Source organism: Megascapheus bottae, chromosome 1 (genome assembly GCF_031878675.1).
Source record: "Megascapheus bottae isolate mThoBot1 chromosome 1, mThoBot2.hap1, whole genome shotgun sequence".
NCBI lineage: Eukaryota > Metazoa > Chordata > Mammalia > Rodentia > Geomyidae > Megascapheus > Megascapheus bottae.
In genome coordinates, this window is record NC_143509.1 from 25,100,960 (window position 1) to 25,123,537 (window position 22,578).

Sequence of the window (22,578 nt, forward strand, 5' to 3'; positions counted from 1 at the left end):
GGTTAATTGAAGATAAGAGTCTCACAGTCTTTAGTACCTGGACTGTCTTTGAACCAAGATCCTCGGATCTCAGGCCTTCTGGGTAGTTAGGATTACAGGCATGAACCACCATACCCAGCTTTTTTGTTTGTTTATTTTTGATATTTTTTATTGTAATTAATAAAAGGGTTACATGATATTTGCCAGATAGAAGGTGCATTAATTCTCATACATTACCCTCCCCCCTACCCTGTTTGTTTGTTTTTAAAGGAACACCTTACTGGTCAGATCACACAACATTCTGATTGGTTGTTAATTTCTAATCAGGTCCTTTCTGTAAAACCCCTCTCCTGGTTCATAGGAAGGTATCAAAACCAGAAAGGGCTGAGGAGAAGCAGAAGTAAGGAGATCTGAACTAATGTCTCTTGTATCTCCTGCTAGGCCAGGATGCTGTCCCCGGGGCCCTGGGTCCTAACTCAATTCCTCTTTCGTTATGGTTCCAAAATTTGGGATGTGGGGCCACAATCCATATCTGGTAACATCTCATGGCCTTGGATTTGGGGCCTTGCTCATTTCTCACAACAGAACTCTAGTCACGTTTTTATCATTTGCCAAGTAGGCTGAGAATATGGTCTCTGACAGGAGTCTTGTTCTGCATCCTGCTGTGAGAACAATCAGCCTTGACATCTATTCCATTCTCTCCCTGTTCAATAGTCCCATCATATTTCTCATTGGATCACTCTAAGCCCCTTAGGACCAGAGACCCTTATATCAAAAGTCCTACTTTTGTCTCTGAAACTTGCAATTTTCTGTCCTACCAGTCTTTCTTGGAAACACATTTTATTCCTTCATTCAAGAAAAAAAAAATCAATACTCATTGAGAATCAGGTGCTTGAGGTTTTAATCCTTACAACAAAATTAGCAAACGGGCCACATCACTAAGTAACCAGTGAGATTCAGTATATAGATGCAACGCCAGGCACCAGTGGCTCATACCTGCAGTCCTAACTACTCAGAAGACTGAGATCTGAGGACTGCAGCTTAAAATCTGCCCTGGCAAAAAAGTCCATGAAACTGTAATCTCCAGTTATCCAGCAAAATGCTGCAAGTGGAAGAGAGGTTCAGGTAGTTGAGCACTAGCATTGGGTGAAATAAGCAAGCAAACACATTAGGCCCCGAATTCAAGTTCTAGTACCAGCCACAACAGCAACAAAAATAAATGAGAGAGAGACAGACAGAGACAGAGAGACAGAGAGAGGGAGACAGAGAGACAGAGAGAGAGAGAGAAAGCAAGGAAGGAAGGAAAGAAGGAAGGAAGGAAGGAAGGAAGGAAGGAAGGAAGGAAGGAAGGAAGGAAAAGAAAAGAGAAGAAAAGACAAGACAGGCTTGGGGAGTTTTGTTTCTCTGATTACAACCCAAAGCTCTCTTGTATGCTACACTACCTATCATTTAACAGGCTTGGGGAGTTTTGTTTCTCTGATTATAACCCAAAGCTCTCTTGTATGCTACACTACCTATCATTTATTTATAAGCATTTATCTGAAGCCTTAGGAATAAGGGATGAAACACTGAGATCATATACATCATCATTATAGACATGAGCCACTGGCACCTGGCTAGTATTTTCTATGGTTTGATTTTTGGGGGGAGGAGGAGTTGAGTCTAGGTCCTGCTATGCATCTCAGGCTGGGTTTGAACTTGCAAGCTTCCTTCTTCAATCTCTTGATTTCTGGGATTACAGATCTTTGATATCACACTTGCTATTGCATATTGATTCTTCTTGGTAAAGAAAGGAAAGCCAGTTCATCTATTGGGAGGAACAGACAAAAATAAGTCTGTTTTCTGAAATTCCAAAGCTCTCATCCATTTTGCTAGGTTTCTCTTTCAGCTTTTGAATTCAACCTTTCTACTGGCTGAAGTTTGTCCATTTATCTAGTCATTCACATTCTCCCACATATATAACTACTTCACAATATGTAAGGGACACTATACTCAAAGCTGAATTCTAGATTTCAAAAGAATGAGACTCAGCCATGTAGAGGAGGCGCACGTTCATCGTTTATTCCAGAGCAATGTGAGAACTGAAAATAATTGGGATTATGAACAGAGCCGTGGACCCCATGGGGTTTTAGGGAGAAAGAGGAACAGACTTTAATTGGAGTTCAAGGCTGAAGGATGGCTGAGTGACCTTAGGAGGGAGAATGCAAAACATGTTGTGAATGTTAGAAGGACAATACAGGACCAAGGTGTCTTTGGAAGCTCTGAGAGTTAAACTGGGTTGAAAAACAAGATGTGGAGAGGCTGGAGAGAAGGAAGTTGGACAGGAGAAGGTATATGGGCCCAAATGAAATAAGTCACCATTGCCCTGGGGACCCACCTTGCCTCTTAGAAAACTTTTCTCTCTCTCTCCCTCATAGGTCTATGATGGAGAATTAGAATCAAATGATCGGTTATCTAGTTAATTTTGTGCCAGTACTGGAACTTGAACGCAAGACCTGGGCTCCACTGACTTTTTTTTTTTTCACTCCAAGATTGGTGCTGTTCAAGAACTTGAGCCATACTAGCTCTACTTCTGTTTTTTTGTTTTTGTTTTTGTTTTTGCTAGTTAATTGGAGTCTCACAGGTTTGTCTGTCCGGACTGACTTTGAACCACAAATTTTAACAAGTCCCTTTGGTGACCTCAACAGGACAGAAGCCAGTGAGGAGGGGCTTGGGGTGTCCTTGTTTGGTATCTGCAAAGAAGAACTTCAAATTCCAAGTGGAAAGGAGCTGTTTCTTTGTGTTCTTTTGTTTTCTGGGGGTTGATTCATAGACTACTAGGTACTGTTATTATATGTTGAGGTCGTGGAGAGCAGTGCGTCTCACCCCACTACCAAATACTCTTGTCTTTCATGTGTAAGGCTCAATGGACTTATCCCTTACCTGGCAGCCAAGGAGGGAAGAGACCCCCCTGAGCCAACCTCTGTTGGTCTCCTGAGACCCCTCTCTGTATTGAGGGGTAGGTCAGGATAGAATCCGTGAACCAGGAACAATTACACCTGATATCACTAATGCAAACTCAACCGTGAGCTAATTAGTCCTTTTGTGATGCCCCCCCTCCCCCTTCAATGAGCTGTTCACAGGTAGGAGTCGGAAACCGTTTCTAGTCTTCAGGACACTGATTGGGTACTGAAAAGGGGGGGGGGGAAATCAACACGTTCCCCTGCTAGAATTAACCTCGTGAAAAAAAATCCTATTGGAAATACAGGCATAACAAAATAAGTCAGGAGCCTGCGGTGAGAACCGGCAATCATGAATAGGGAAATCTATGTATCCATGGGGAGGGGGGGAGTCAGTTTTGATTATGATCCGGTAAATACTGCATTTGCGGGCCCAGAAAGGTCTGTTCTGGCGGTCGGGAAGCCTGTGCGTTCCCGAAGCTACGGAACCAAAAAGAAGGCTGCGCGCCGCTAGGCCGGCGGCGGGCCCGGCGGGGCCGGGGCGGCCGCGGGTCTATTCGGAGGATTACGGCAGGGGGCGGGGCCCGAATCCCCATGTGGTCCCGACATCATTGACATGGCGGAATCCCCCACCGAACCCTCTCGGTAGTTATTTGGCGGCTGCGGCGACGAGGGTGGAGGCGGAGGCGGAGGCGGAGAGCGGCGGCGGCGGCGCGAGCGGCGGCGGGGGCGGCAGGGCTCCTCCGGCTGGGAAGGCGCGGGCGACCGGGTGTGCGGGCGCCAGGAGCCCCTGTTGCAGCCCCGGGGAAGGTAAAGCTGGGTGTGCGGCGACGGGCGGCGGGGACGGGCGTCGGGATGGAGGCCGGGGGCCGGGGCCGGGGGCTGGGATGGGGGCCGGGGGCCGGGGGCCGGGACCCCTGGCCGGGGACCCGCGTTGGAAAGCCCGGGCCAGCGGGCGGACGCCGAGTCCGGCCCCGTGCGCCTCCGTCCCGGGCGCGCTGCGGGCTTCCCGGGGAAAACTTGGCGCCGGAGTCCCGGGGAGCCGGGGAGCCCGGGCCGGGGGCTCCCGTCCCCCTCCCCTGCTTGCGAGATTTGGGGGTCGGGAACGACTAAGGGTGGGTCGCCGTGAAGGAGCCGAGAAGTGTGGGCGCGAGCCCCCTCGGCCCGCAGACCCCGGGCGCCGCGCGCGCCCCTGCCCGGTGGGGGCGGGGGCCGGGGAAGCTTCGACGTGTCACTTTCCGCGGGGCCTTTCCACATGGCGGCGGGCGGGGGGGGGGGCGCCGCGCGGGGCGGCGGGGTCCGGGGCGGGTGCGGGGTCCCAGGCGCTGCGGTGTGAGCGCGCGCGCGTTCGTGCGGGATGCGTGGCCCCGGGGGCTGTGTGTGCGGGGCTTGTGCGGGGTGAGGGGTCCCGGTCCTGGGTATGGAGGTGTGCGGGGTGTCGGGTGTACGGGTAGGCTGTGAGTGCGGGGTCCTGGGTGTGGGGTCCAGAAGGTGTGTGAGGGGTGCTGCTGTGTGTGCGCGCGCGCGTGCGGGATTTGTGCGGGGTGTTTGGGTCCTGGGTGTGTGCCGGGCTCCGTGTGTGTGAGGGGTGTGTGCGGTGTGTGTGTGTGTGTGTGTGTACGCGCGCGTGTGCGTGCGGGGTCGGGGCGCCCTCACCCGGGACGCCGGCGGGAGGGTCCCCGGCCCGCCCCCCGCACCCCGCCCCGCCGGGCTCCCCGGGACACTCCCCGCCTCGCGGCCGGCCACCTCGGCGCGCCACGTCCTCCTCCTCCTCCTCCCCGGCCCCCCGGGCTCCCCCCGGGCAGGGGGCGGGAACCGGCGGCCGCAGCCGGACCTAGTGAGCCGGGCGGCTGGAAGCGCGGGCGGGGGCGCGGCGGGAAGCAGCGGACGACTGGGTGCGTGCGCGGGGGGCCGGCGGAGCTCGGGTCAGTCGGTTGCCGAGGGGCGCCCGGGCCGGGGTGGGGTGCGGTGGGGCGGGGCGGGCGGAATGCGCGCCCCGGAGCGGCGGGGAGGGCCGGGGCGGCACGGGCCGGCGCGCGTGGGGAGGGCCTGTCACTCCCGGCGGGGCCCGGGACTCCGGGCCGACTTTCCCCGGGCGCGGGGCCCCGGTGCGGGCGGCGCCCGGCGGGGCGGCTTCCCCGAGAGCGCGGCGGCGCTGGGAGGTTTTCGAATCTCTGCTCGCACCCTGGCGTCCCAGACGGAGGAAAGCGTCTGGCATTTTGTCCAGACGGGGCTCATGGCAGACTTCCTTAAGTTTCAACTTTTTATTTTCTTTGCTCTGCAGCCCAGCTCTCCCCCCACAACCTTCTTTCTTTAAACAAAATGTAGAATTTTGGCTGCGATGGGGCCGACGCTGGGGCTGGAGGCGGGGGATGAAATAAAAAAAATAAAGAAAAAAAACCCTACATTTATCTCTCCATCCCGGTTGGTCTTTAGCACCCCCCCACCCCCCGCGTCCCAGGCTTAATCATATTTTGGAACGGCTGAGGTCTTTTGTTGGGTGGGCACTCTTGATTGCTTGTCTGTTTATTTTTTAATGTGCAGCTAATTTGATTTGAATTTTCTCCAGTTTCCGGGCCTTGCTAGGGAGAGCTAAGGGAAGAAGGGACTGAAGCCACTTTTCTTTTTCTAAATGTGGCAAGAGGTGGGGCGCAGGGAGTGGGGAGGCTGTGGTGTGGGCAGTCTGAAGGAGCAGACAGACCCGGAAGAGGAGAAATCTGTTCTGGAATAACTTTTCCCCCCTCCCTTTTCTCTCCTCTCTCTCTTCTCTTCCCCCTCTCTCTCTCCTCTCTTTTCTCTCTCTCCTCTCTTCTCTCTCTGTCTCTCTCCTCTCTCCCTTTCTCTCCTCTCTCCCTCTGTGTGTGTGTGTATGTGTGGAAAGGCTTTGGGCCTTGAGTAAAATTGCACGGATCTGTTCTGATTTCTATTTCCTGAGTTGCTCCTGGGCAACCTCAAGTTGAAGCGATGCCGTATAGCATGGGTGCCCTGATTTTGTGCCCCCCCCTTTTTTTTTGGCGGGGTGGGGAGCTCCTAGGAGGCTGAATCTGAAAGCAGTAAGTTTCCTGGCTTCTTGGCAGCAGCTGTTGAGGAAGGTAAAGTCTCTGGGCAAGTTTCTGGCCCTGTAAGGGGACCTCGCCCATGGGGGCACAATTCTCACTTTGTTTAGACACCGGAGGGAGAACTCACCAGCCGGCTAAGAATGAAGCAGAGCTTGTAAACAAAACAAAACCCAGAAATGCTGTCATGATTAAATTGTTTTTTAACTCACGTGCTTGCTTTTGGTTTAAAATGCTCTTGAGAGGAAAAACAGAATCCCTGTGTTCACTGAAGAGAGACGTTCTAACTGCAGGATCTCCTGAAACTGGGGCCTGTCACCTGGAATGACAGTCTATGCAGTTGCAGGAGGAGATTCTGGTAATCTTTGAAGACAGACTTTATAAATAGCACACTGGAGAGTGAGACTACATTGGAGAGCCAGTGGCTGGGGTTTCTGGGAGAATCTTTGGGATCTGCTAGGAGCTCCAGGAGCCCAGGAAGTTGTTTACTCGGTGTCACAGAAGAAGATCTTTAGCGGTGACAAGAAAGCACATACCAAACTTTCCTCATTATTTGAAGAGGATGCTTAGAAGTAACAAGAACTTCCAAAACTTTTACGGGTAGGAAAATGAAGTCCAGGGAGAGGGAGGGGCTAGTGGAAGACCACACTGCAGGATTGGGTTAATGGCTACTCTTTCTTATGTATCTTTTGTGCCTCTTAAACATTTTTCCATTAACATTTGAATAATCTTTTGGTTTAAGTGTCAGTAGATGTATCCTTTAACTATGATTATCGTGGTTCTCAGTAACGAAGTAACTTGCCCTAGACTTACGTAGCCACAGGCAACTGCGCTGAAGTGAAATGTCTGCTCTTGTAGAAATAGTTGGTTGAATTCTTCAGGATGACAGTCGTCACACTGGCGTAGTCACTCAGGAACTGCCTTTTACACTTAGTTTGCTTTTGATAATTTAGAATGTAAAATTACCAATTATGGCTAGTGAGTGCCATATTGAATAGCACAACAGAGCTTTATTTTTACTTATTGTTGTTGTTGTTATTATTATTATTATTATTATTGCCAGTCCTGGGGCTTGAGCTCAGGGCCTGAGCACTGTCTTTGGGCTTTCTCAAGGCTAGAGCTCTACCTTTTGAGCAACAGCACCACTTTTGGCTTTTTCTATATATGTGATACTGAGGAATTGAACCCTGGTCTTTGTGCATGCTAGACAAACACTCTACCACTAGGCCAAACTCCCAGCCCCACAACAGAGCTTTTTGACTCCCAGATCTGCTCATATTGAACTGTGTTATAGTCTTTTGGAATCTTCGTGGTCAGTCTTTTTTCTTCTACCTGGTTATAAGATGCTTACTTGCTTGCTTGATTGAATGTACTGCTATTGGGGCTTGAATTCAGAGCCTGGGCATTGTCCCTGAACTTACTTGTTCAAGGCTAGAGCTCTACTACATAAGTCATAACTACTTCTGGCTGTTTTGGTAGTTAATTGAAGATAAGAGTCTCACAAACTCTGGCGTGGCTTTTGAACCATGAGCCTCAGATTTCAGCCTCCTGAGTGGCTAGGATTTCAGGTGTGATTCACCAGTGTCCATCTCATGAGAATGTTAGATTCAGCTCTTGAGAAGCATTTAAAGGCTGGGTTAGCTATATCTCCACTTTTCTCTCACAGTGAAGTGGATAAAATAGGAACATTCTTCTTCTTAATGTTTACATATTATAGTTAAAACTTTAAATGACATCTTATTTAGTCATTAAAAGAAAGTTTGCTTGGTTTAATGGAATAAGAGTTTAGTTGGTGGGAGTAAGATAAAAGGTTACTTTAGTTTGCAATAAACAAATTCCCCTCCCCCCATTACCTTTTTCCATGAGGCATTTCTTAAAAGATTTTCTAAGTGTTAGGACAACCATCATTCATTCACTTTTTTGTTCATAGTTGCAAGATTAATCAGGAGAATTTAAATTGTTTTACTATTGAAATATAAAATGAAAGTATCAAGCACTAGTTTTATCCATGATTTAGGACTGTAAGATCAAAAGAACACATAGTAAAAGGTCTTCTGATTAGTAGATTTAATTTCAACCTTTTATACTTTTGAGAGTTCCATTTGGTAAAAGGAACTTCAAAAACTTTCTACCTTCGTGTGAAATAGTGGGAATTGCACCTTATATTAAAGTAAGCACTCATTCACCTCAGTTGGATTTTGTCCATTAATATGCAGCTAACAAAATACCTTTTTTAAACTATTATTGTTATTAAGGCGTTGTATAGAAGTTACCATTTCATAACACAATATCTTTTTTTTTTGGAGGGAGTAGAGGGGGTGCTATCTTTAGAACAAGACAAAAAAAACCAATTTTTTATTGGGTTTTAAAAGAGGCAGCTTCCAGGTCTAGCATAAAGACAGCTACATCTTCCATACCGACCATAGTTACAGTGCTGTCTGGGGATAATTGCAGGTCATGTTCTTGACTCTAGAGTCAAGAGTCCTTGACTCTATCTGGTCCTTAGTATCTTTAAATTGACTGTATTCATTTTGTGGGTTACATCGCTTGAAATTCAGTGAAATTGTAAATTCAACTTTAGTTAAGAGACTGTTCAAAGCTGTGCCCTTGTTGGCTCACACCTGTAATGTAATCCTAGCTACTCAGGAGGCTGACATCTGAGGTTCACAGTTCAAAGCCAGCCCAGACAGGAAGGTCTGTAAAGACTTGTTCCAATTAACTACCAAAACCTGGAAGTGAAGATGTAGCTCAAGTGGCTAACTGGCCAGCCTTGAACCAAAAGTGAGTAGTGCCCAGGCCTTGAGTTCAAGTTCCAGCCTTGGCATGAGAACCAATACACACATACTGAGAGCTGAATGTCTTGTTGATATCCATTTATGACCATTGAGGTCAGGGCACTATTTTCAAAGAGCCAGAATAAGAACCTTTTATAAATAGAAGTTTCTTATCCTAGGGGAGTGCCAAATATAGGAAACAAGATTTAACCCATATATAGAATATGAGATGCTTAATAGGAATGAGAATTTAACAGTATCTTAAAAAAAACAAACCCAGAATATTGTTATATAGCTTGGGATGGCCTTGAACTCACTAATCAAAGCTAGCTTTGAGCTTTTCTGATCATCCTGCCCGAGTTATGACTCCAGGCATGAGCCAGCCACGTGTTGGCTATTTTACTATCATCTTAAAGATGGTGAGTGATGGACAGAGTGAGGACTTACTACCTACGGGCATCATTTATTTTTCCTTATGTATTTGCAAATTTAATCTGAAGAATATAAATTGTCTTATTATTCACATGTAAAATTTAAAACATCAAGCATAAGTTTGAATTTTGAAAATCTCATCCATGTGTGTCCTGATAATCTTCGGGCATAGCAGAACCTAGGTTTCTGATTGAATATGAATATAATTGCCTCTGTAACTTTCCAAATGCCTGTCACAAGGACTAATGAATCAGTGAAGAGAGTGAACAAAAGCAAAGCTTTGTTACAAGCTCCAATAGTTGTTGAGGCTGAGATCTGAGGATCAAGGTTTGAAGTCATCCAGACAGAAAGCCAGAGGTGGAGGTGTGGTTCATTGAAGTCGTGAAACACCAGCCTTGAGTGAAGAAAGCTAACTGAGAGGACAAGGCCCTCAGTTCAAACCTCAGTGTACAGATGGATCAGTCTTGGAACGTAGCTGAGATACGGTATTTATGACAGTGCAATGGGCTATACTGGCTTAAAGTACAAACAGAGCAGGCTTGTCTTATCCCAAGAGGCTTGTGTTTCTTCCCTGTCATGTACTGAATGGGTCCCTATCCCTGCTGTAAGTCACAAATAATTGTGTGTGTGTGTGTGTGTGTATGTGTGTGTGTGTGTGTATGTATGTGTGTATGTAAGATGCTATTGAGCCAAATGTGGCATCAGTTGAGACTGAAGGACGTATCAGTATTTAAAATGCCTCCTGGGGTTAAGATGATTCTACTCAAAAGAAAGTTTATTTCCCACATTTTCTACCCAAGATGGGTAGCTTTGGACCAGGGTCTCTGTTAATGGAATATTCTACTGTGTTCTGACTGTTGTTCTGGCAAAGGGAAGACATATTTCTGGTCACAGGCAGTGGTATTTTGCTCATATTTTTGGAATGTTTTGTAGCTGAGTGTCCACCAGCAAGCTCCTGGAGCGGGACTGACAGTGGCATTCCAGCTCCCTGTCCTGTCTGAAATTTGAGAAAGAGGAAAATTGGAACACCTTCAGGCTGCTTAAAACTGAATTCGGATTAGAATTTAAGCTTCCAAATTAGGTTTGAATGTACAGATGCATTTGTGTTTTGGCTTTGGGAGCAATGGTAAGGCTTCAGGAAAAGTTTACTTAATAAATTTCACTGATATATTAACTCACGGTTATTAAAAGCTTTCTGTGGAAAATGATTGTCTAGAAGATGGTCCTTATATTTGAACAAGTGTAGCTTTTGTCGTTGTTGTGTGCTGGTACTGGGGCTTGATTTCAGGGCCTGGAATTTTCTTTTAGCTTTTTTGCCCAAGGCTGATGCTGTACCACTTGAATCATTCCTCTACTTCCAGCATTTCTGATGGTACATTGCAGTTAAAATTCTCATGGATTTTTTTGCTGGGGCTGACTTTGAACTGTGATCCTCATATCTCAGCCTCCCAAGCAGTTAGGCGGATTATAGGAGTGAGCCACTGGTGCCAGCAAATGTAGCATGTATTTTTTTTTTCTTTTAGAAGCGATTAAGCAGTTGTACAAAGAAAGGGGTTACAATTCCATAAGGCAGATTATGAGTACAATGCTTCTTGCTCAATGTCACTCTTTTCTTCATTCTCTCCGTTTTCTCCCTCCCATCTCTCTACCCTCAAATTAATGTAGTATGTTTAAGAAGCAACTGAGCAGGCTGGGAGTTTGGCCTTGTGGTAGAGTGCTTACTTACCTAGTATGCATGAAGACCTGGATTCTATTCTTCAGTACCACATACATGGAAAAAGCAGGAAGTAGTGCTGTGGCTCAAGTGGTAGAGCTCTAGCCTTGAAAAAGCCCAAGCTCAGGCCCAGAGTTCAAGCCCCAGGACTGACAAAAAAAAAATTGAGCATTCCAAAGTGGCAGGAAAAAAATGATTAAATTTATTCACAAGGTACTTAGATCCTCTACGGCCTGTGAAAGAAGTCCCTATTTAAAATAACCCCATTGTTCTGCATGAAACTAATTAGGAACTTGGAGTTAACCAGGCAAAACTGGGAAACAGATTTAGGCCTCTTGTTCCATAGAAATTTTTTTTTCATAGAAATGGTTTTATCTGAATATCAGAACTTCAGGAATATTTACCTAATTAACAGAACAAGCCATATATAAATACTTTGGGAAAATTGAGGTACTTGAAAGCCTGTAAGCCAATCATAGTGGCTCATAATCTATAATTAATTCCAGCTACTTACGAGGTAGAAATCAGGAGGTTTGCAGTTTGAGGCCATTTGTGACAGAAAATTTAGTGATACCCTCATCTGAACTAATAAAAAGTTGTCTGTGGTAGGTTCATCTCTGATCTTAGCTATGGGATTAAACAAAGAAGCTTATGGCCCTCCTTGGCAAAAATTTCAAAATTCTACCTGAAAAATAACTAAAGTAAAAATGAAAAACAACAACAAACAAAAGAAACAGGCCAGGCATGTGGCTGGAATGAAAAATCTGCTAGCAAATACAAGGCCTTCAGTTCAAATCTGGTAGCACAAACAAAATAGGACAATGAAAAATGCACGTGTGCGCTGAGGCTGGTCTTTTTGCTGTGTTTTCCTCTAGACACAGGACCTGGGAAGTAGGTGATGCTTGTGGATGTTGTTAAACAGCAAGTGGATTTCCTTCGTGCCATCATGTGCAGGATCAGATTTGAACTCAGGATACACACTCAGCAGTGCTAAGTGTGCAGAACAAATCACCCCAAGACAGCACCCAGCTCCCTGACACGGTTAGAATTCAGTGACATCTCTCTATTTGGGAGTTTTTCTGCTGATATTTGCTTTGCTACTTCTTATTTCTTCTGTAGTCTGAAAGTACTTGGTGGCATAATAATAAGGGTAAGTGGTAAGGTTGAGGGATGGCATGATTGCTTTTAGCTGCCCAGCTCTTATACCTCCGCTTTCTCACAGAAGTTGGCAGTGTATGGACATGCCCATTACATACCCATTTCTATCTTTTTTTGTTTTCTCCTGGTTACAAGTTTATTCAACACAAATTAATCTTCTCCATCTTTACTGGGATGGCCAAATCCACCTCTAAACTAGAATTCCTTCACCCTCCCTCCCTCCTTTCGTCCCTCTTTTTTTGGTGGGGAGGGGGGAATTGGTCATGGGGCTTGAACTCAGGGCCTGGTCACTGCACCTGAGCTCTTTAGTCAAGGCTGATACTCTACCACTTTGAACCACAGCACCCCTTCCCGTTTTCTGTGGCTAATTGGAGATTGAGTCTTACTGCCTTTCTTGCCTGGGTTGGCTTTGAGTCATGATCCTCAGGTCTCAGCCTCCTGAGTTGCTTGGATGACAGTTTGCCCTGAGATTCCTTGTCTCTCTTGATTGACTTGTAGAGTGATTGTTTTTAGTTATTTTGGTGTGTGTATGGGTGTGTGGAGGGAGGCATATTGGGGTTTGAACTCAGGGCCTGGGCATTATCCCTTAGTAATTTCTGCTAGCACTCTACGACTTGAGCCACAGCTCCACTTCTGGCTTTTTGGTGGTTCATTGGTTCCTTGGATGTAAGAGTCTCCTGAATTTTCCTGCCTGGGCTGGCTTTGAACTGTGACCCTCAGAATCTCAGCCTCCTGTGTAGCTAGAATGAAAGGCATGAAACACTGGTGCCCGATCTTTGAGTGTGTACGTGTATAAGTGTATGTTGCACACACACTTAGGTTGAACCCAGGGCCTCATGCAATGCTTGAAATTACTCTACTACAATTGAATTACACCCCAGCCCAGCTTCTAGGTTTTCATTTCAGTTCCTGACTGGATTCTCAGGTTGACTTTCAGCTGAGGACCCCTCGGGTGTGCAATTATGATTTTCTCTACTGAGTTAATCTTTGAAACATGGACTATGTTACAGACCTTTTGTTGTTCCCATAGTTTTCTTGTCCCCTGCCCCCCAGGGAATAAATACTTAACTAAACAAATTAAAACAAAGGCATGAGTCACCTTCTGTGTAACGCTAGCTTTTTATATACTGCTATTTGAAAGAAAGAAAAGTTCCCCCAAGGGTGTGTAGATTTTGTCATGTTTACTTGAAAGTTGATATTGAAAATTTGAGCAAGTACCTCCTAATTCTGCTCCCCAAAATACCACTCTTAATTGTGTCTGCTGTGCTTGTTTATAGGGTCCATTTGAGAATTATGCCTTAACATAAGGTTTTAAGTTAACACTTCAGAGATCTCTGGTAGTTTTAAATAATCTTTCTCTAGCGAAATTCTACAAGGGAAGTACTAAGGCCCTCCCTTACCCACCTGTGTTGCCCTTGAAGCTGTTGGGGGCCCAGCTAGGAGCTGATGCTGGTGCTGCTAGCCAGCCTGGGTTTGCTCCCAGACTAAGCTGTGGAAGGAGTCTGACAAAAGGCTGGGAAAGAATTTGGTTAGAGTGACCTCAGCCTTTGCTGATGGAATTAAAGCTTTCTGATAAGGGAAGAATCTCCTGGGATGTTACCGGCCTGTGTTTGAGGTGGGTGTTATGTGCGGCTAGTATTCTTTACATCTGCATTGGAATCTGGGGGTTTTATTTTATCAAGACCTTTGGGAGAATGCTATGATGATACAGGCCTGGATAACTCAGGTTTGGGGATTTGGCTGTTTGGGTAATCCAGCTCTTTAAGATTTCTTTCTTTTTAATCTGATGCCTAGAAAGAAGAGGTAGGTCCTGAGATGATCTCAGGATCTAGGGAAGAACAACTGATTACAGTTTTTTGGTTTTTTTTTTTTTTTTTTTTTTTTTAACTCAAGGCTGATGCTCTGCCACTTGAGCCACAACTTCACTTCTGCATTTTTGCTGGCTAATTGGAGCTAAGAGTCTTGTGGATTTTCCTGCCCTGGCTGGCTTTGAAGCTCAGTCTTCATATCTTACCCTTCTGAATAGCTAGGGTTACAGTAGAAAATGCTAAGGGTTAGCACATGACAGCAGGTTTTTATTGGCCTGAGCTTGTGTGTTTGTGAAAACGGAGGTCAGCTATTGACAGTTTTGTATATGAATGAAAGTACAGGTAACATTGTAGGTCTAACCACTGACCTCAGTGAGATTTAACGTATTATAAATTATAATTGGGGATGGTTTGAACACATTGGAATAGATTACGCACATGTGCATGGAAATGTCATAAAGCAGTTCTCCTTTGTATAGCTATAGAGTACAGAGTAAAGAAATAGAAAATCATAAAGGGTACTAATCACCAAGCACTTCCATAGAAGAATGTATCATATCTATCTGTGTATTCCATATGTATATATTAATATAATAACTCTGAAGGTAGGTTTTTTTGGGGGGGAGGTACTGGGGCTTGCACTTGGCCTAGGCACTGACTGAGCTTCTTTTTGCTCAGAGCTTGCCACAGTGCCACTTTTGACTTTTTCTGAGTCAGTTATTGGAGAAAAGAGTCTTGTGGCATTTCCCACCTAGACTGCCTTTAAACTTCGTGGTCTTCAGATCTCAGCCCATTGGATAGCTAGGATTACAGGCATGAGCCACTGGTGCCTGACTGATACTTGGCTTTGTATAGTATTTTTTGCTATTCATGGCAGAAGCTTGTATATACTGGGAATTTAAGAATAGAAGATATGGTTGAAGAAACACAAAATAAATACAAAACAACTGTCTTTGTCACCTAGACCTAGACCAGGCAGTTGTAGCACTTTGCTTATCAGCCCAATGCTGCCTCTAATAGCTGACATTCATTATCTTACCTGTTTGGCCAGGCTGGTACCACGTGTGTTTGTCTTCCCAGGTAGCCATATTCATACCATTTTCTAGTAAAGGGTCTTTCTAGCTATTATGCAGAAACTTAAAATATATTCTTTTGGACATTCTGAGGAGGGAGATTTCCCTGGATCCTGTTCTGCCAGAGCAATTTCAGTTTAAGATGAAAAAACCCACAGAACAAAAGCATACTCTAGGGGTGGGGGGAGAGAAATGGGGACAAAAACATGAGAAGGAGTATCAATGTATGTGAAGTAATGTACCTTCTATCTGGCGAATATAACTGTAACACTTCTATTAATTACAAGAAAAAGAGAAAAAAGCATACTCTATAGAAGTGAATGTACAGAAAACTCAGTTCAGTGACTGGGAAAATTGAGTAAAGTTTTCTTTCAATTTTGATACTCACACCTGTAATCCTAGCTTCTCTGAGGATCGTGGTTCGAAGCCAACTTAGGAAGTAAAATCTGATAGACTTGTCTCCTGTTAAGTACCCAAAAGCCAGATGTGGAGCTGTGGCTCAGTCGGTAGTGCCAACCTTAAGCAACTAAAGCTAAAGGGATAGCCCAGACCGTAAGTCCAAAACACACACGCACACACTCACACACAAAAGTCCCTTCATTCAGTGGTAATGCAAATTTCTTCATCTGGACCCTCTTTCACTTAAGTTGCTTTGGATTGACTAAGATGCTGTACCTGGAATTTGCACCTGGCACAGCAGATCCTATTCTGAATACTAATCCTTTCTCTGAGGTTGGCAGTGTACGGAAGCCTGGGTTGAGCACAGGAGCCACAGGGGTGGGTGGCCAAGCCCAGGGCTAGCTGGAAAGAGTATTACTGGTACTATTAATTAGAAGTGACCTGGGCATTTTGTGGAGACCTAGGCCTTTCCAGGTTAAAGCTGGGGAGCTGGCAGCCCTAAATGCCTCCTTTGTTACTTAGCATTCTGCTTCATCTTTAGAAAGTGAGTTCACTGGAGGTGATGTAAGGACAGAGCCCAGTGGTATGTACCTGGACCAAGTGAGGCTGTCACCCCAGGGGCCCCCAGGCTGTCCCAGCCAAATTCCCTCCTGGAAAAGCCCTTTCCTCATCCTCGGGCCCTGCAGTTGGTATGCAAGCCCAATTCAGGATGGCTTGAAGATTGCCACCCGCCCTCCCCCCCCATAGGTGCCAGTACTCGATCTTCAACTCAGATCTTCATGCTCTTGCTTGGGTTTTTTACTCAAGCCTAGCTTTCTACCACTTGAGCCACATCTCTACTCTGGCTTGTGCTTACTGGCTAATTGGACGTAAGAGTCACATGAATTTTCCTGCTTAGGCTGGTTTTGAACTGTGATCCTCAGATCTCAGCTTTCTCAGTAGCCTGAATTACATGTGTGAGGCATATACACTGTATACTTTTACACATGTTTATGTTTCTAGTATATTCAGTAAACCTCATATCTCTCACTGTCCCTTCTTGCTGGATCAAATTCACTTGTGTGTGTGTGTGGTGTGTGTGTTATTAGGATTTGAACTCAGGACTCATGCTCTCTCTACTAATTAGCTCATGACTGGCATTCTACCACTTGATGCACACATTTCTGGCCTTTTGCTTGTTAATTGGAGATGAAATCTCTGGGGCTTTTCTGCCTAGAACCGTGATCTTTCAGATTTTCATCTTTCTGAGTAGCCAGGATTTAGATTCATGACACCCAGCTTCCCAGTTTTATTTTTATTTTAAACATGGTGGAAAGGGACAGATAATAGTGATAGGAACCTATCTTGCACAATGTAATTGAATAAAACAGTTAGACCTCAATGCTGGGGAAAAATAACATCTACATAAAATCCGTTTTTTTTCAAAGCCTGTCTCAGTGAATGCAGGCTAACGGATGAAAATGAAAGGTTTTCTTCAGAGCTCCACCTCACAGCAAGCCTTGGGCCATGTTAATAATGGCAATCCCATTATTTTCCTACAGTAGACAGGAAATACTGTCTACACCCATTAGATTTGTTTGAATGGTCCCTGGCTGAGAATGAAGCAAATTTAATTTTCTGACTTGCAGGGATCAAAAAAAAAAAACACAAAAAAACCACAAAACTATTCAGCGTGGTATAGAGGTTGATAATTGAGCTGGAATAAGAACAGTATCATTCTTACAAACTTGAGATTCTTAATATCCATTATCAGGACTTCTGGCCCAGAATGCAATCATGAATGTGTGCTGTGATATAGACAGATGTACTGGGTTGATGTAAAACCTGGCCTGGTCCTAGACTTTTTTTTGGTGCCAGTCCTGGGACTTGACGTCAGAGCCTGGACTCTGTCTCTGATCTTTTGTGATGGATAATGCTCTACCACTTGAGCCACTGCTCCACTTCTGGCTTTTTGGTGGCTAATTGGAGATAAAGAGTCTTATGGATTTTCTTGCCCAGATTGGCTTTGAACTCTGGTCCTCATATCTCCGCTTCCTGAGTAGCTAGGATTACAAGTGTGAGCACTGGTACTCAGCAAAAATAGTTGTAGTTGTTGCAGGGAAAAGACAGAGGAATGTGCTCATGCATATTATTGTGAGTAAAGATGTGTTTTCTAATCTCAGTGTGATTTCTAGTACTAGATTTTTATGTGCTCTGCTTAGGAATGAGATTGTGAAAAAGTTGCTTCTTTGTTAAAATTGATGTCATAGGTCTAAGTGTGTGTGTGTTGGGGGGGGTGCTGTACACTTAAACTCTGGGTCTTGCCTCTACCAATTGAGTCACACCCCACACCGAGAATTGGGGTTTAAAAGTAACCAGACTCTTGTAGGCTATGTGATTTCTTTATTTCAAATAGATCTGGTCTTTTTAAAATGTGGCAAGAAATCAGGACACCAACACAAGTTAAGCATTATTTCTTTTTCTGAGTTAATAGCACAGTTGGTTTTGCCATGGAAAAGTAATCATTGCAGACGTTTTACCTGTTAACCTATATAAACTTGCTTAACCTTTTAGCATAATAGTATTTTTTTTTCCAGGATGCTGACTGGATGATTGCGTAGAAGGATGTTTATCCAGAGTCCAGTGAATTAAGGCTTTTAGACAAGTAGTGGCCATGCTTACTTATGCCTTTGCTTTTGAATTATTTGATTAGTGATAGCCTTCATTGTGAAAAGCTTCAAATCAGCTCTGGGGCCATTTAACCTTGACCTACAAGGAGCAGTGATTTGGATTTTGCAAAAATGAAGGCATAGTTAAGAAGTCATGTTACTGTTGACGGACTTTGGCCCTACTTGACTTGTTTATTAAATGTGTTTTGCTTTTTCCAGAATCATTTCCAGCATGAAGAGAATGTCCCTTCTCTTTTAGGGCTCTCATGACTCAGTCTTCTTGGTTCACCTCTGACTCAGTACAGGCAATGAAAGATGGTGGATTTCACATGATAGATTTGCCACTTAGATGTGGGTTCCTTTGTTTTTGGGTGGGGATGACTGGTGTGGTATTGGGGTGGGGTGGGATGGGGACCAGTGGAAGGTTCATTATGGATTGACCCCACAGTCAGGTTTTCTTCTGTACCCCCAGGTCTCCACCATGTGAGAGAAAGCCCCCAGGGGTGGTAATTTCGCATTTGGTATTCCTGCTGAAGAAGGGGTGGAAGGTTGTGGGAGTTAATGAGTCAGCTTCTGAAGTCTGGGACGCCTTCAATGCAGTCAGGAATGGTCTAACTACAAAAGGCGTCTTCTGATTCTTCTCTGTGTTTAAACCTCAGTTTCCCACTGAAGTGGAAATCCTCAGAGCACAGGTGCTGGCTTTGTGCTCATATGTATATATGGTGTGTAGCAAACAATGAGTTCATCCATTGAATCAGTGACTTAATACTGAAGCCAAGTGTGTGTTTTTCTTTTTGTTAATATGTATATTTGAACTCAGAGTCTCCTGCTCTCTGCTTGCTTGGTCAACTGGCCCTCTACCAATGGAGCCACACATTCAGTCTGGCTTCTGCTAATTAATGGGAGCCTTCTAGATGTTTCTGCCTTTTTTGAACAGTGATCCTCAGATCTCAGCCTCCTGAGTAGCTAGAATTATAGGCATGAGCTATGGGAACGAGCTGAAGATATATTGTTTTGACATTGAGATGCCATGTGTGTGAACCAGGAGAAAGTTACATTTGATTTTAATTGTAAAGCTGTGTTCTATGGGAGCGCTTTCACAGGGCCTCCCCCACACAGTGGGGTTAGGATTTGGTATATGGCATGGAGAAAATCCTTGATTGCATCCTGGCCCCAGTGGTGTGGCTGTGACAGCTGCCCCTCAGTGTGACAAAGAATTCTTTGGTGTCTTCCTGACACAATGCTAACCTCAGGCTTAAATTTTAATAAAAAGAAATAAGCTTTGTGTTTGGAAGTACACCAGCTTCTCCATTAAAAGGAGTAGCAGGTCCTAGAAAATAGGTGAAGATAGGTTTTGGTATTCAGGATTATTGTATTTGTGTTTGCACATAATGAATCTGCACTGCCTTAGGAAGCTTGGGTTTGTTGGCTGTGAGGGTACCTTTTCTTCCTTCCTTTCCTGTAGAGTCTAGTCTGTGAAAATGCTTGTAAGTTTGTTACGTTGTATTCTTGTAAAATGACCTCTTTTGTCCCTCCCTTCCCCCCCCCCCTTCATCCCTGTGGGGCTTGGACTCTGGGGGCCTAGGCATTGTCCCTGAGCTCTTTAGCTCATTGCTAGCATTCTACCACTTGAACCACAGCACCACTTCCAGTTTTCTGGTAGTTAATTGGAGATAGGAGTCTCGTGGGCTTTAGTGTCTGGCTGACTTTGAACCATGATTGTCAGATCTCAGCCTCGTGAGTAGCTAGTATTACAGTGCCCTGAACCTTTTTTTTTTTTTTTTTTTTTTTTGCCCTGGGCCTTGAGCTCAGGGACTGAGCACTGTCCTTGGGCTTTCTCAAGGCTAGAGCCCCACCACTTGAGCCACAGCACCACTTCTGGCTTTTTTGTCTATGTATGTGGTACTGAGGAATGGAACCTGGGTCTTCATGCATGCTAGGCAAGCACACTACCACTAGGCCAAACTTCGGGCCCCCAGTATTTTTTTTTTTAGAACTAATACTTGAGCTTGAAATCTCTTCTGGCTTTTTTGCTTAAGGCTGATGCTCTATCACTTGACCCATGCCTCTACTTTCAGCTTTTTGCTAGTTAATTAGAGATAAGAATCTCTAAGATTGTTGGGGTTGGCTTTGAAACATGATTCTCAGATCTTAGCCCCTTGAATAGTTAGGATTTTTGGTGTGAACCATCAGTGCCTTGGCTTGTATATTGATTTTTTTTCTAATATTTTTATTGTAATTAATAGAAGGATTACATTATATTCATCAGATACACATACATTGATACCCTTTCTCATGTCTTGGTCCCCATTTCCCTCCCACCACCCCTGCCCCTCATCTCTTCCCCCCTTCCCTATCCGATTTCAAATAACCAAATACGCATATATCCACTATATCAGATAACAAGGTGAAATACTGTAACAATATGAGATAACCAAGGGACAGCAAAAGAGATGAAAGATAACAGTACATTAAGGACAACACTCACTCCTTATATGGCTTTTGTTTCTATATCCTGGAGGTCCTTTCATTTAGCATCATACTATGTGGCCTTAGGTATCTAGGTTTTGTTCTATTGTAAATCTCTGCTAGGAGAACCCAAGGTTTCTACTGATTATGACAAATGAGGGAAACCATTGAGCCTATGTTCTTTTAGGTCTGGCTTACTTCACTTAATATGATTTTTTCTAAGTCTTTCCATTTCCTTACAAATGAGGCGATGTCATTCTTTCTGACAGCAGTATAGAATTCCATTGTGTATAAATACCACATCTTGTTGATCCACTCATCAACTGAGGGGCATCTAGGTTGGTTCCATATCTTTGCTATGGTAAATAGTGCTGCAATGAACATCATTGTGCTACTGGATTTAGTATGTCCTTGTTTCTTGACAATTGGGCAAATGCCAAGTAGTGGAATTGCTGGGTCATAGGGTGATTTTTTTTTTTTTTTTTGCCAGTCCTGGGGCTTTAACTCAGGGCCTGGGCACTGCCCTTGAGCTTTCCACTTGAACCACAGCACCATTCCCAGCCTTTTTTGTGTGTATGTGGTACTGTGGAATTGAACCTAGGGCTTCGTGCATGATAGAAAAGCATTCTACCACTAAGCCACACTGCCTGCCCAATATATAGATTTTTTTTAAAAAAAAAGTTTAGGAAATACCTGTTTTGAAACAATTTCCTTTGACTTGTTACTAACAGTCTATGAGGAGATGAGTATATAAAAAATAATGACTTTAGAAAATAGTGGTATCTCCCCCTCCCCATCATTCCCTTGTTTTTCTCACTGTCTCTGTGTCCCCATCTCTCTTCAAATGAGCTGCATAGCCAGCCTGTTTTCTTCCATGAAATCATCTTAGTAAGTACCCAGTCTGTTAATTACTCTGTTCAGTGGACAGGAAATGGTTAGATTTGTACAAATTACTCAATCTTAACGAACTTAGGACAAGGCTGTAAGACATCGTTGAAGTTTTTTTTTTTTCTTCTAGCATTAATCCTTTTGTAGTTAATTGATGTCTCATGCATGAACCTAGTTACTGAAGAACGAATTTACTAAAAACAAGTTATTTTGTCAGAAGATCTGTTTGGAGATACTGAGGAAAGTGGTTACAGGAGATCATAGTGTGTGAGCTGAGGTGAAGTCTGGGTAGTTTTACTTCTTCCTGGTCTCTTATACATGAGTAGAGGAAATGCCCTGCAGCTTCTCCCTGCCAGTATGACCATGAAGTGGCTTGTCCCAATTCCCTTCCTCTGTAGCCCTCTCTTGCTGGCTTGTTTTAAGTTTATTTGTGTGTGTGTGTGTGTGTACACACCAACATTTGAATTCAGAACCCCGAGCTTGATTTAAGTGCTCTGTCACTTGAACCATGGCTCCAATCTGTCTTTTTTTGCTCATTATTTTGGTGATGGAGGCTCATGGTTTTCTGTCCTAGGCTATGAGCCTTATGTCTCTGCCACCTAAGTAGCTAGAATTAAAAGAGTAAGCCTATTTTTTTTTTTTAATCTGTAAGGTCTAAAGATCTGTAAAGATCTGGTAGGTGGTAAAGGTTGTGTCATCTGAGAATTCATAGGTGGAAATCTCAGGTGTGGGCTTTAGGGCAGAAGGGTGGAGTATCCTACAGTGGATGTCTGGCCTTATAAAGCGGCCAGAGGAGCCTGTTTGCCTTCCTGCTGTGAGGATGCAAGAGGGTGACATTCATGGTTCTTATACTGAGGAGTCTTGGACTTCTCACTCTACAACTGTAAGCAGTGTATTTGAGCTTTTATGTCTCCTAGTCTCAGACATTTTGGTGTAGCAGCCCAACTGGACAGGCATGTTAGTACCCCATCTATGTATCTATGTATCTATGTATCTATGTATCTATGTATCTATGTATCTATGTATCTATCTATCTATCTATCTATCTATCTATCTATCTATCTATCTATCTATCTATCTATCCATCTATCTATCCTCGCCATTCCTTGGGAACTCAGGGCCTGAGCATTATTCTTGAACTTTTTACTCAAGGCTAGTGCTCTTACCACTTGTGCCATAGCACTACTTCCATCTTTTTCTATTTATGTGGTATTGAGGAGTTGAACCCAGGGCTTTATGGA

The 22,578-nt window shown here is 44.4% G+C and overlaps 1 protein-coding gene across 1 annotated transcript in view; it reads left to right on the top strand.

Annotated features, from left to right (window-relative positions):
* The first annotated feature begins 3,640 nt into the window (after window positions 1–3,640).
* Fndc3b (fibronectin type III domain containing 3B) overlaps window positions 3,641–22,578 on the top strand; it is a 273,184-nt gene continuing 254,246 nt past the window's right edge. Inside the window, exon 1 of the mRNA XM_090338767.1 lies at window positions 3,641–3,728. The gene's annotated coding sequence lies outside the window, so the exon portion shown is untranslated. The remainder of the gene's footprint in view (window positions 3,729–22,578) is intronic.